General features: G+C 37.5%; 1 long non-coding RNA gene across 1 annotated transcript; it reads right to left on the reverse strand.

Annotated features, from left to right (window-relative positions):
* Positions 1–3,975: 3,975 nt before the first annotated feature.
* Positions 3,976–13,006, reverse strand: LOC145718821 (uncharacterized). Its single transcript, XR_014142031.1, has 3 exons — positions 12,497–13,006; positions 7,843–7,968; positions 3,976–5,354 (listed from the first exon to the last, which is right to left on the reverse strand). It is a non-coding gene; the product is annotated as an uncharacterized LOC145718821 (long non-coding RNA).
* Positions 13,007–13,554: the final 548 nt, after the last annotated feature.

Below are 13,554 nucleotides of genomic sequence, written 5' to 3' on the forward strand. Positions count from 1 at the left end.
CAAACTGAGGGTTGCTGGAGTGGTGGGGGGTGGGAGGGATGGGGCAGCTGGGTGATAGACACTGGGGAGGGTATGGCTATGGTGAGCGCTGTGAATTGTGTAAGAGTGATGAATCACAGACCTGTACCTCTGAAACAAATAATACATTATATGTTAAAAAAAAAAAAAAAAGAAGATAGCAGGAGGGTAAGAATGAAGGGGGGGAAATCGGAGGGGGAGATGAACCATGAGAGACTATGGACTCTGAAAAACAAACTGAGGGTTCTAGAGGGGAGGGGGGTGGGAGGATGGGTTAGCCTGGTGATGGGTATTAAAGAGGGCACGTTCTGCACGGAGCACTGGGTGTTATACGCAAACAACGAATCATGGAACACTACATCAAAAACTAATGATGTAAGGTATGGTGATTAACATAATAAAAAACAGAGTCAGAAACTTTCAGATAGTTATGAGTGTTATGTGAAGAATTTAAAATAGGATGATTTGGAGACTGGAAAATGGTTATAGAGGGGAAAATCAAGATTTTTACTTTGGCATAATTATATAAAAAATCTAAGGAAATTCATAAAGTTGCAGTCAAGCAAGATAAATTAGCTCTAAAAGATCTACTGTATAACACTGTACCTACAGTCAATAATAATGTACTGTGCACCTAAAAATTTAAAAGGATAGATTTCATGTTAAATGTTTATACCACATACACAACAAAAAATCCAAGCAAATTAACCCAAAAAATTTATTAGAAACAGTGAATTCAGCAAACTAGTAGCTCCACAATAAATTCACCAAGAATCATCTGCATTCCTCAATGATTATACAAAAAAAGACTACATATTTAATAGCATTAAAACTCAGTAAATCCATGAGTATTAATTTGAGATATGAATTTCTCACCTGGTCAGAAATTCTAAAAGAAACAAAAATGGTATGATTAAGTAAAGCCATAAACTATGTTCCCAATTTTATTTATTTTTTCTTTTTTTTTTAAATATATTTTTAAAGGATTTTATTTATTTATTTGAGAGAGAGAGAATGAGAGAGAGCACATGAGAGGGGTTAGGGTCAGAGGGAGAAGCAGACTCCCTGCCAAGCAGGGAGCCCGATGCGGGACTCGATCCAGGGACTCCAGAATCATGACCTGAGCCGAAGGCAGTCGCTTAACCAACTGAGCCACCCAGGCTCCCACTATGTTCCCAATTTTAAACTTATGTGCCAGTTTAGGTACCTGATATAGCTTGAAAATATCAATAATGAAAACTCATCTGGAATAATAAGCTGGCAGAAATACATCTTACCAGTTTTTAAAAGTGAATAAAAAGTCGATTATCATAAACATACAGTAATGTGTTAAAAAAAGGAAGGCTGACAAATAGACCAGAAGTTCTAAAAATGCATTCCAGCTCTCGTAAGAAACTTTTATGGCAAGACTAAAGCAAGCAAAACAATGGAGATCTTGATCTACCAGTTTAAAAACATTATGAAATGACACTTTTTCATTCAGTAATTGTTTTTATAAAAACTACAAATAAATGTAACTAAATTTAAAAGATCCTTCTCACTGCTATGCAGAAAATGATGTGGATGAAGATAAAAGTCAAACTGGGGCAACATGGTAGGAGACTACTGTTGGAAGTCCAGGCAAGAAATGGTGGCTTGGCTTAGGGAGGCAGCAGTGAAGATGGAGAAACAAACAGTTTTACATGGATTTTGGTGGTAAAATCAGCAGGATATGGGGTCTAATTAGATGTTAAGGGTGAGAGGGTTGTTAAAGATGCCTCCCTCACATCTAGATTTGTCTGGAGGGAAGGAGGTGTCATTTACTAACAAGAAGGAAAAAATAAGAGAAGATTTGATGAGAAAAGACTAAGGGCTCAATAACTAATGAAGGAATGGGAAACAGAAAGATCAATGGAACAAAGGCCAAGAAACACTATACTATATAATGGGATTTAGCATACAAAAGAAATGGCATTTCAAATAAGGGAGATGGGGACATAAATTATTCCATAATTCTTTTTACTACCAAGTTGGGGGCTGGGGAATTAGAGCCTACCTCACAACTGACATCAAAATGGATTCCAGATGAATTAAAGATTTAAATCTAAAAACACAACTGTAAAGGGGTGCTTTGGTGGCACAGTCAGTTAAGCGTCCCAACTCTTGGTTTCCGCTCAGGTCATGATCTCAGGGTCATGAGATCAAGCCCGGGGTTGGGCTCCACGCTCAGCACACTCTGCTTAAGTTTCTCTCTTCCTCTCCCTTTCCCCCCGCATTCTCCCCCTCCCCAACCGCCCAGCCCACATACTCTTTCTCACCCTCTCTTTAAAATAAATGAATCTTAAAAAATAAAAACACAACTGTAAAAGCAGAGAAAAATGTTGTAATTTCCAATTTAACTTAAATTTCCATATTTTAAAGTAGTGAAAGTGGCTTAAAGCTTGCAAACACTGCAAAACACCATAAAGAAAAGATACTAAAATTTCTATGTAAGTTTAGAACTTCAGAATTGCTAGGGGGAAAAAGACATTAAATGGTAAAGAAAAAACTAGGAGAAAATGCTTCCCATACATTTAAGAGTTGTAATAATTAACATATTAAAAATAGTTTATTTAAATGAGAAAAAAATAAATTATTAAAAAATGAGCAAACACAACAAACAACTCACAAATGTAATACAAATGGCCATTGAATGTCCTAGGGCATTCAATCTCAATAATTAATACAAAATACCAGATTAATTTCCCTAAAAGGATTAAGAGAGTCAGCATGCATCTGTTAATTATCTGGGTACAATCACAAAATCAAATGTGTAGGAAACTATAGCTCACCAACACTGCTGATGAGAGAATCTAAGATGCTAAAATTTTTCTGAAAGGCCATATTTGGCAATATTTATCAAAAAGCCTCCAAACGGGGCATACACTTTGACTCCTCAATACTACATTTAAGAATATATTTTAAGGGAAGGATTTAAAAAGATGTATGTATAAGCTTGTCACTGCAACATGTCTGTTAACAGTGAAAACTGGAAGCCACAGATTAATTAAAGAAAAACATTAAAAGTGATGATGTAGTGAATCTGTATTTTTGACTTGAAAAGATGCTTATATATACTGTTAGGGAAAAAAGCAGCTATGGTACAATCCCACTTTAGTTTAACATTGTTTATACCTGTAAACAAACATATGCTCCTCTAGATTAAGAAGAGTCTAGAAAGATAAAACTCTTATCTCTGCATGGTACGATTACTAGTGATTTTCATTTTGTTATTCATCTTTTTCCCAATATCTAATTTTTTTTTACAACATATAGAACACGTGTGTATAAAAATATTCAGAATATACAAAATACTACTACAAATCAGTAAAAAAAAAAGTAAAACAACACAACAGAAAAGGGGGCAAAAGACTATGAATGAGCAGTTGACAAAGTACAAAATGGCCAAAAAAAAAAAAGATGCTCACCCTCATTAATAACTAAAGAAATGCAAATCAAAGAAAGATAGCAAAAATTAGCATGTCTCATTGCTTCAAATGCTGGTGAGGTTTATGGAGAAACAAGTATTCACATATATTGCTGATAAAAATATAGATTTGTGCAAGTTTTTGAAAGATAATTTGTACATACAAGGAGATGTGCCAAGAATATTCCTACCCTATTGTTTATTAATGGAAAAAAATTGGAAACAACAGAGAGATGATTGTGTAATATAAGGCAAAGAATTGTAGGCAGCTGTTAAGAATGAGCTACGTCTCCCAAGTAATAACGTGAGCAGAATCTAAGAATCTGTGACATTCACATTTATTATCTTTTTTTTTTTTTAAGATTTTATTTATTTATTTGACAGAGAGACACAGCAAGAGAGGGAACACAAGTAGGGGGAGTGGGAGAGGGAGAAGCAGACTTCCTGCTGAGCAGGGAGCCCGATGTGGGGCACGATCCCAGGACCCTGGGATCATGACCTGAGCCAAAGGCAGACACTTAATGACTGAGCCACCCAGGCGCCCCACATTTATTATCTTTAAAATTGACAACAACGCTAGCCAGCACTGAATGGACAACCAGGCAGATTTTACAAAGTTAGCGCTGGACTTTTCCAAGGACTCCTTAACTTTGGCAGTTTCCCCTCAGGCACCAGTCAGAGATAATGGCATGGCACGAATAAGGACAGGGAAAACCCTCACCATCTTTCCAGTCCTGTTTATGAGATCACACGTGGTCACTTACAGTGAATGCACACTCTCAACAGTGCAACACTTGAGACACGTGACACCAAATAAAGTTTTCTCTTTAGCTGCAATAACATTTGTTACCACAACTGATCTCCTAGAAACTCTAAGAAAGGGCACTAGAGAAGCCGTATTACCACTTCTCAGGTAATCCAGACCTACAGCCATAGCTTTTAAACGTTACTGACCATGACCACTGTAAGACATGCATTTTACGTTGACACCCAATATAAACATCTACACCACACTTAGAGAAAACAGAAGTTTTACAGAACGATACTTAAATTTAGTACATGTCATGCGCTCTGATTTGTTTTCTTATTCATTTTATTTTATTTAAAATGCTGTCATGATCCACTAACGTTGATTTTAGAATCACTCATGTATTTCAACCCCATCTGAAAAAACACTGACCCAAAAAAGCCGGCCCACAACCCCTCACCATTCTATCTCCCAATGCTGCTGCCACCGCCACCACCATCACCACCACCAAATTCGTCTGCTACCTTACTTTTATTCAGGCCATTCTATCCATTTGAAACAGACCCACCTAAAATCCCAATTCAATTACAGTCATTTCCAGGCAGACTCTCTTGAAATGTTCCTGAACTCTAAAGACTTACAGCAATAATCATCCAATCAGTTCGTCTGTCAATTAATCATATGTGACATCTATTTTGCGAGAATTATTGTTCAAATCTTATACTTGAAATCCTTGTTCATAATCTTACTGAGACTAAAGCCTTACACTTACACAAATGATTTATAACCATTACTGTATCTTAATAATGCCTCACAATTAGCAGTACATGGATTTCATTTCCTTATAAGAGTCTCAGCTTATCTGCTTATCAGAAGAAAATGCCACCCAGGGCAAGCTACAAGAATATTTTATTTTGGCAGAGACCTAAAGTCAAATTGAGAAAGCTATTCTATAAAATCCCATAGCATTTCAATTAAATAACTGCTGAATAAACAATGTCCAATGAGAGAACACTTAAATTCAAAATTCTCAAAATTCCTAGAGAATTTCCCTAGGAAAAGGGCTTACCTGTATGGTGAGGCCTGGGGCCATGACGTTTAAATCTTTCTGGAGAGCTTGCTTCAGGTTTTCATCTATTTGATCTGTTTTTGAGGCCAAGAACAACAGCTCTCATGATACTCAAAAAAAAAAAATTTTTTTTCATTGTATTAATATTGGAAAAAACCCAATCATTACTAGACCTAAAGTTTCCATGGTACTACTCTATAGAGCTTAAACCACTTCATATATATATGGAAAAAAACTAATTATATTATTATAAATATATAAATTATTACATATACATTTAAAACACATATTTAGTTTTCCTTTTATATGGGAAAAGGTGTGAAGAACTGTCAAAGAAATTAAGGAAGAAAGATGAAAAACAGGTTGTTTATCCAATAAATGGAGATTCTAGGTCTTTAATATCTTAATTCAGTATGGTTACTGAATATGTGTCCTGATTCTCATAAAAACAAAATTCCCATTTTCAGTCTTTTTTTAAACATTTACTTATTTGTTTTTTAAGATTTTATTTATTTATTTGAGATAGAGCTAGGGAGAGAGCACAAGTAGGACGGAGGGGCAGAGGGAGAGGGAGAAGCAGGCTCCCCCTGAGCAGGGAGCCTGATGCGGGGCTTGATCCCAGGACCTGGATATCATGACCTAAGCTGAAGGCAGACGCTTAACCGACTGAGCCACCCAGGTCCTCCTAAGATTTATTTGAGAGAGAGAGAGAGAGCACATACAAGCAAATGAGCGCGGGGAGGGAGAAAGAATCCTCAAGCAGACTCCCCATAGTGTGTGGAGCCTTAAGCAGAGCTTGATCCCAGGACCCTGAGATCATGACCTGAGTCGAAATCAAGAGTTGGCTGCTTAACCAACTGAGACACCCATGTGCCCCTCAGTCAGTCTTTAACCCAAATCTCCAAATAACTAAATTTCATTTCCATGGATCTCTGCTAGTATTTTGGATTTAAGGGGGGCGGGGCACAACTGGGTGGCTCAGTCGGTTGAGCAACCAACTCTTGATTTCGGCTCAGGTCATATCTCAGAGTTGTGAGATTGGCTCCGTGGCAGGCTCTGTGCTGAGCATGGAGCCTGCTTGGGATTCTCTCTCTCTCTCTCTGCCCCACCCACCCCTCCCTCGCTCTTGCACACACTCTCTCTTAAATAAAAAAAAAAAATTTAAAAAAGGGAGTGGGGAGGCTCACAGGAAGGTCTTTGAAGTACACAAGAATGGACATTAAAGCTATCACTTCACTTGACCTTGTAACTCATGAATTTTCTATCCACCTCAATGTACTTTCACCATTACTAAAACTGGTGATGTGAGAAATGAGGGTAGTTTTCTCATACACCTAGTAGTTGTCAATCATCAATGAGGAATGAATCGGTAGATCTCTAAAATGATTAACCATCCCTATGCCTGCCTATAAGAAATTCACTAAGAATTCTGGGGGGAGAAGTAAGCAACCAACAGCAACAATCCTATCATAGGTCATAATAGCTTTCTCTACCACAAATGAAAAGTAATTTGTGCAGAAAAGAGTTAACACAGCAGGCCCGAAGCTGTGATCCTTAGAAAGGCCTGTTTGCAAGCTGGCCTTTGGCTGTCACCTGGAACGTGGATCTGGAAAGGATTCCCACTATTCCCAGAACTGGTAAGAATGACTCACTCTGCCTAAACTGTTTATACAAACAATGTGGTTTATGCTGAACACGTGCCTTCCTTCTGGGAGTGTGGAATTTTGGTATGTGCTATAGGCAGAGGATGCCTTTATGTTAGCCCCCAGTAAAAATTCTGGGCAGTGGGGCTTGTGGGTGGCTCAGTCGGTTAAGTGTCTGACTCTTGATTTTGGCTCAGTTCATGATCTCAGGGTTTTAAGATCGAGCCCCGCATCAGGCTCTGCACTGGGTGTGGAGCCTGCTCAAGATTCTCTCTCTACTGCTCCCTTGGCCCCCGACCTAAAAAAAAAAAATTCTGGGCAGTAAGTCTCTAATGAGCTTCCTTCTCTAGCAGACATTTCACATGTGTTGTCACACTTTAATAGTGAAGTAAGTGTATCCCACATGCCTCCACTGGGAGAAAACTCTTGGAAGCTTGTGCCTGACTTCCTCCAGATTTTACTTTGTATCCTTTTGTATCTTAGCTCTGAGAACATATCCTGAGTCCTGTCAGTCTTCCTAGCAAGTCATCAGACATGGAGGTGGGTCTTGGGAAACTCTAAGAAAGATTTCTAAATTTCCCCAAATTATCTATTAAAATAGCAACAAAGCTAATTTTCACTAAGTTATCATAGTAAAAACAGAATATAGCCTGCAAATAACCTTTTTCCAATCTCTATTAAGTTACATATAATAGATTTCAGAAAATTATCATTCTTAAAATACCTTTTAAGTATTTACTTAGTTTAATCGTAAGAAATTTTAAACTTAAAGAATATTTTAAAGATAAATGCTCTATTATAAATTCAGAAGAAATGCTGAAATAGGATAATGTTTACTAATATTAGAGAGTCCATAGAGTTGACTAAGATTTCCAATTGGTAATTCACATATTTAATTTACAACGAGTAAGACACTCACCAAACAATTCAATGTAAACTTCTTGAAGTGTGTGGGCACTACAAAACTGGTTCAGTTCGTGGTGGATTTTATTGAAGATTAAGGTCTTGTCATAATCTGCAGTGTAGTTCCTCACGATATCAAACACTGAAGGAAAGGTAAAATCCATTTTTACCCATGTATCTTCTAATTCAGCCAATGTAAGTTACAATATACATGAGGAAAAGTGACAACAAAATAGTGGAAAAATGAAACACAGCTCACAAACCTTGATGTGTTCCTTGTGCTCAATTTTCCAAATATTACTGCATTTGCAATTCTAATGGGCAAATTTTGAGTTCCATACTAAGGAGAGTATACATTATCGTGGAGATAATAATAAACTGTCAAAATGTTCAAGCAAGGCCATGACACATCGCATTTGTACTGTGGCAGCAGTGTGAAGATGAATTGTGAGGCAGGGAAAGTATAAGGCAATTACTGCAAAGCAAAAATTTAGCAAGGAGGTAAAGAAGGCCTGAATTAACTGAACACTGGAAATAAAAGAAAGAAACTGCTGCCAAAGACCATTTTTGAAAAGGTAGTGTTTTTGTTTTTTAAAAGATTTTATTTATTTATTTGAGAGAGAGAGCACATGAGAGGGGAGAGGGTCAGAGGGAGAAGCAGACTCCCTGCCGAGCAGGGAGCCCAACGCGGGACTCGATCCAGGGACTCCAGGATCATGACCTGAGCCCAAGGCAGTCGCTTAACCAACTGAGCCACCCAGGCGCCCAACGAAAAGGTAGTTTTTAAAGGCTATAAAAAGGGACACCTGGGTGGCTCAGTCAGTTAAGCGGCTGCCTTCCGCTCAGGTCATGATCCCGGGGTCCTGGGATGGAGCCCCGCCTTGGGATCCCTGCTCAGCAGGGAGCCTGCTTCTCCCTCTGCCTCTGCTCCCCCTGCTTGTATTTATCTCTGACAAATATATAAATAAAATCTTAATAAATAAATAAATAAATAAAGGCTGTAAAAAGACACCAAACTAGAAGGAAAAGAAGTGAACCTTTACTGGGCCAGGTTTTATATCAGGCAATTTACATACATTACAACTTAATATTCACAAAAATATTTCCTAATTTTGCATAATAGGAAACAAACAGAATTTCAGAAATGTTCCTAAGCGCACATACTAGACCACACCAGAATCTGTGCTCTACCTATTAAAACATGTTGTTTTCTTCCTTCAGACCCAAGGAACCAGCAATATCTTCCCTTCATCTATTTTCCCAATCATAATCCATTCCACTGATTTATAACCAGGGAAAGTAAATGAGAAAAAGACAAAGAAAATAATCACAGAAAAATATAATCCAAATTCACGTGGCAGTAATACAGCTTGCTCTCTACTCTGATATCCTTTGCTTTTTGTGCCTGTATCAGTGCCATGAAATTTAGCATGAACTTACATTCCTATATATATATATATATTTTTTAATTATATATATATATATACACACACACACGTATATATATATTTAGGTTGGTATCATGTCTTCAGAAGTAAAATGAAAAACCCCTTAAGGAAAAGGGTCTAATTTCACCTTTTTAAATTGTTTTTGCCAAACACAGTATCCTGTACATATTAAGCATGTCAATTTTAATAAGGACAGAATGGCAGCTCTTTCAAATGAAAGCAGGGTCCCAAACAGACCCACATACACCCATGTTCATAGCAGCATTATTCATAATAGTTAAAATGTGGAAGCAACCCAAGTTTCCATCAATGGATAAATGACCAAACAAAATGTGGTATATTTATACAATGGAGTATTAGCCTCAGAAAAAAAGGAAATTCTAACACATGCTACAACATGGATGAACCTTGAGGACATTATGCTAAGTGAAATAAGCCAGTCACAAAAAGACAAATACTCTGATTCCACTTATATAAGGTACTTAAGAGTAGACAAAATCATAGAGACAGAAGATAGAATGGTCGTTGCTAGGGGCTGGGGGGAGAGGGAAATGGGGAGTTAATGTTTAATGGGTACAGTTTCATTCTTGCTAGATAAAAAAAGTTATGGAGATGGATGGTGGTAATGGCTGCCAACAATGTGAATTTCTTTTTTAAGATTTTATATTTAAGTAACCTCTACACCCAATGTGGGGCTCAAATTTACAACCCCTAGAGCCAGAGTCACATGCTCTACCAACTGAGCCAGCTAGGCACCCCTGTGAATGTATTTAATACCGCTGAACTGTATGCTTAAAAATACTTAAGATGGTAAATTTTAAGTTACGTGTATTTTGCCACAATAAAAAAAAAAGTTGGGAAAAAAAATCAAACATTAAAAAAAAGCAAATCTTTCTTCAGAACTTCTAATTAAGTTTTTGATTCGAACAGAGACCACTCCATCTCTGTGGATTTTCATTTTTTACCAAGGAAATGTTTTCCCCACACTGAGATTTTTCAGATTGCTTTGCAAGTTATAGCAAATCTCAACTAGAAAAGAGTTTTCTATGATCATAAATCAGTTTGGCCCAGGAACTGATCAGTTACAGATTTTTAACACGAAAGGAAAAGCTCTCTCATCTTGACTGGATAAAATGCTACTTTCTACGAACTCTAGAAATAATCAGTGATTGTCTTGTACTTAGAAAAACTATGATGAGAGAAGAGTAACACATAAAATTGCAGAAAGTCAACTGTGTTCAGGACTTGTGACCTATTTCTGCTACCATTCCCCAGAAATGTAAAAGATTCCAGTGATCATTTTTTTATATATATCAGAAATGAATGAAGTCATAAAACCTTAAAAATACCTTCTTATATTCCTTAAGGAATCTCTCCAGTTATAAATACTCTAATTATAACTATAAAAACAACAGAATAAGGGCCCCTGGGTTGCTCAGTCAGTTAAGCATCCAACTTTTTTTTTTTTTTTAATTTAAATTTTAGTTAGTGAACATACAATGCAATATTGGTTTCTGGAGTACAATTCAGTGATTCATCATTTACATATAACACCCAGTGCTCATCAAAAGTGCCCTCCTTAATACCCACCCCCATCTAACCCATCTCCCACCTACCTCCTTCCATCAACCCTCAGTCTGTTCTTTATTTTTAAGAGCCTCTTACGGCTTGTTTTCCTCTCTCCTTCTTTTCTTTTTCCCCTTCCCATATGCTCATCTGTTTTCTTTCTTAAATTCCTTATCTCAGTGAGATCATATAGTACTTATCTTTCTCTGACTGACTTATTTCACTTAGCATAATACACTCTAGCTCCATCCATGTTGTTGCAAATGTCAAGATTTCATTCTTTTTGATGACTGAGTAATACACACACACACACACACACACACACACTACCTCTTCTTTATCTATTCATCAGTCTATGGACACTTGGGCTCTCTCCATAGTTTGGTTTTTTTTTTTTTAAAGATTGTATTTATTTATATGCCAGAGAGAGAGAGCACACAAGCAGGGAGAACGGGTGGCAAGGGGAGAAGAAGACTCCCCGCTGAGCAAGGAGCCTGATGCGGGACTCCATCCCAGGACTCTGGGATCATGACCTGAGCGGAAGGCAGACACTTAACCAACTGAGGCACCCAGGCGTCCCCATGGTTTGGCTATTGTTGATAATGCTGCTATAAACATCAGGGGGCATGTACCCCTTCGAATCTGTATTCTCCTATCTTTTGAGTAAATACCTAGTAGTCCAATTGCTGGATCGTAAGGCAGTTCTATTTTTAACTTTCTGAGGAAACTCCAAACTGTTCTTCAGAGTGGCTGCACCAGTTTGCATTCCCACCAATAGTGCAAGAGGGTTCCCTTTCTCCACATCCTTGCCAACACCTGTTGTTTCTTGTGTTAATTTTAGCTATTCTGACAGGTGTGAGGTGATAGCTCATCATGGTTTTGATTTGTATTTCCCTGATGATGAACGATGTTAAGTATCTTTTCATCTGTCTTTAGCCATCTGGATGTCTTCTTGGAAAAGTATCTATTCATATCTTCTGCCCATTTCTTAATTGGATTATTTGTTTTTTGGTTGTTGAGTTTGATAAGTTTTTACAGATTTTGGATACTAACCGTTTATCAGATACTTTATTTGCAAATATCTTCTCCCATTCCATAGGCTGCCTTTTAGTTCTGTTGATTTGTTTCCTTTGCTGTCCAGAAGGTTTTTTTTTTTTTATGATGTTATGTTAATCACCATACATTACATCATTAGTTTTTGATGTAGTCCAGAAGCTTTTTATCTTAAGTCCTAAGAGTTCATTTTTGTTTTTGTTTCCCTATTCTAATTATAACTATAAAAACAACAAAATAGGGCGCCTGGGTGGCTCAGCTGGTTAAGCGACTGCCTTCGGCTCAGGTCATGACCCTGGAGTCCCAGGATCAAGTCCCACATCGGGCTCCCTGCTCAGCAGGGAGTCTGCTTCTCCCTCTGACCCTCCTCCCTCTCATGCTCTCTGTCTCTCATTCTCTCTCTCGCAAATAAATAAAATCTTAAAAAAAAACAACAAAATAGGGGTGCCGGGGTGGCTCAGTCGGTTAAACGTCCAACTCTTGATCTTAGCTCAGGTCTTGATCTCAGGGTCATGAGTTTAAGCAAGCTCTGTGTGGGGCTCCACACTGGGCATGGAGCCTACTTAAAAACAAAAACAAAACAGAAATATATGGGTACCATACCTGCACAAGGGGCCAACATATTAACCACTTCTATTCGGTCGATATAGATCATGACCCCACCACTAAAAACAAAGAAATGGAAAAAATGTGAGCCAAATAAAATTACAATCCCAGATTCCCACATTGTCAAACATATCCCACATGATAGAAATTTAGAAGGAAAATCTAAAGACATACACAACTCACTGATTAAAATGACCACCAACCTCTATCCACTCATCACTCAGATGTCCCTACACACACTTAATCTACCTCCTCTCATAACCAAGGGTCATCTCTATAACTGTTGTAATCAAAACAGCTCACATGAAGACTAAACCTATAACCTAGGGGTACTTAGCACCTTGCCCTTACTAACTGAAGCTAACAACTAAAGCACTGCCCTTCTCAAACTTTTCCATCAAAGAACCAAGTAAAATCGTTCCCCAAGAGGTATGAAAGCCAGCCATGGGGTGACATTTTTTTGGTTTCCTGACTTATCTTAATAATTCATGAAGAGTTTTAATCTACTTTTTAATCTGTATTTATTCTAACATGAAAAAAAGAATCTCCCCCCAAACCCTCAAGTAAAATTGACACTTCAGAAAGATAGGTCTTGTTAATTAATGGCTTCCTATACCTCCTGGCCTATCAGCACAGACTCTAAGGCACATGTGAACCTCAATTTAAGATACATGAAGTTAGAGATTTTGAAACTAAACAACCAAGTCTTCCTAACAACTTATAATGACATTTTTTTCCTGATAAAAAAGGGTAGTAACTGCTCACAGAAAAAAATCTGAGAAAATAAGGGAAGCGTGAAGATGAAATTTACCCCAAATCTCATGAGTTGCCAATTCTGAGTCCCCTCTAAGGGGAATCCATAGAAGAGTTACAGAAAGACCTAGGAAGAATTTAATATCAAATATGTAAACTTCAAACAGAGGGAGAGTCTCCCCTTTTTACAAGCATTCTGTCCTTCCATAGGTGTCCAAGCCTATTTTACAGGCTTGTAAATACTGATATTTTAGTCATTTAAAATAGAGCATTTAAAAAAATACCTTGAATTTTACATTCTT

Source organism: Leptonychotes weddellii, unplaced genomic scaffold, assembly GCF_054177405.1.
Source record: "Leptonychotes weddellii isolate Sample4059 unplaced genomic scaffold, ASM5417740v2 HiC_scaffold_2286, whole genome shotgun sequence".
Classification (NCBI taxonomy): domain Eukaryota; kingdom Metazoa; phylum Chordata; class Mammalia; order Carnivora; family Phocidae; genus Leptonychotes; species Leptonychotes weddellii.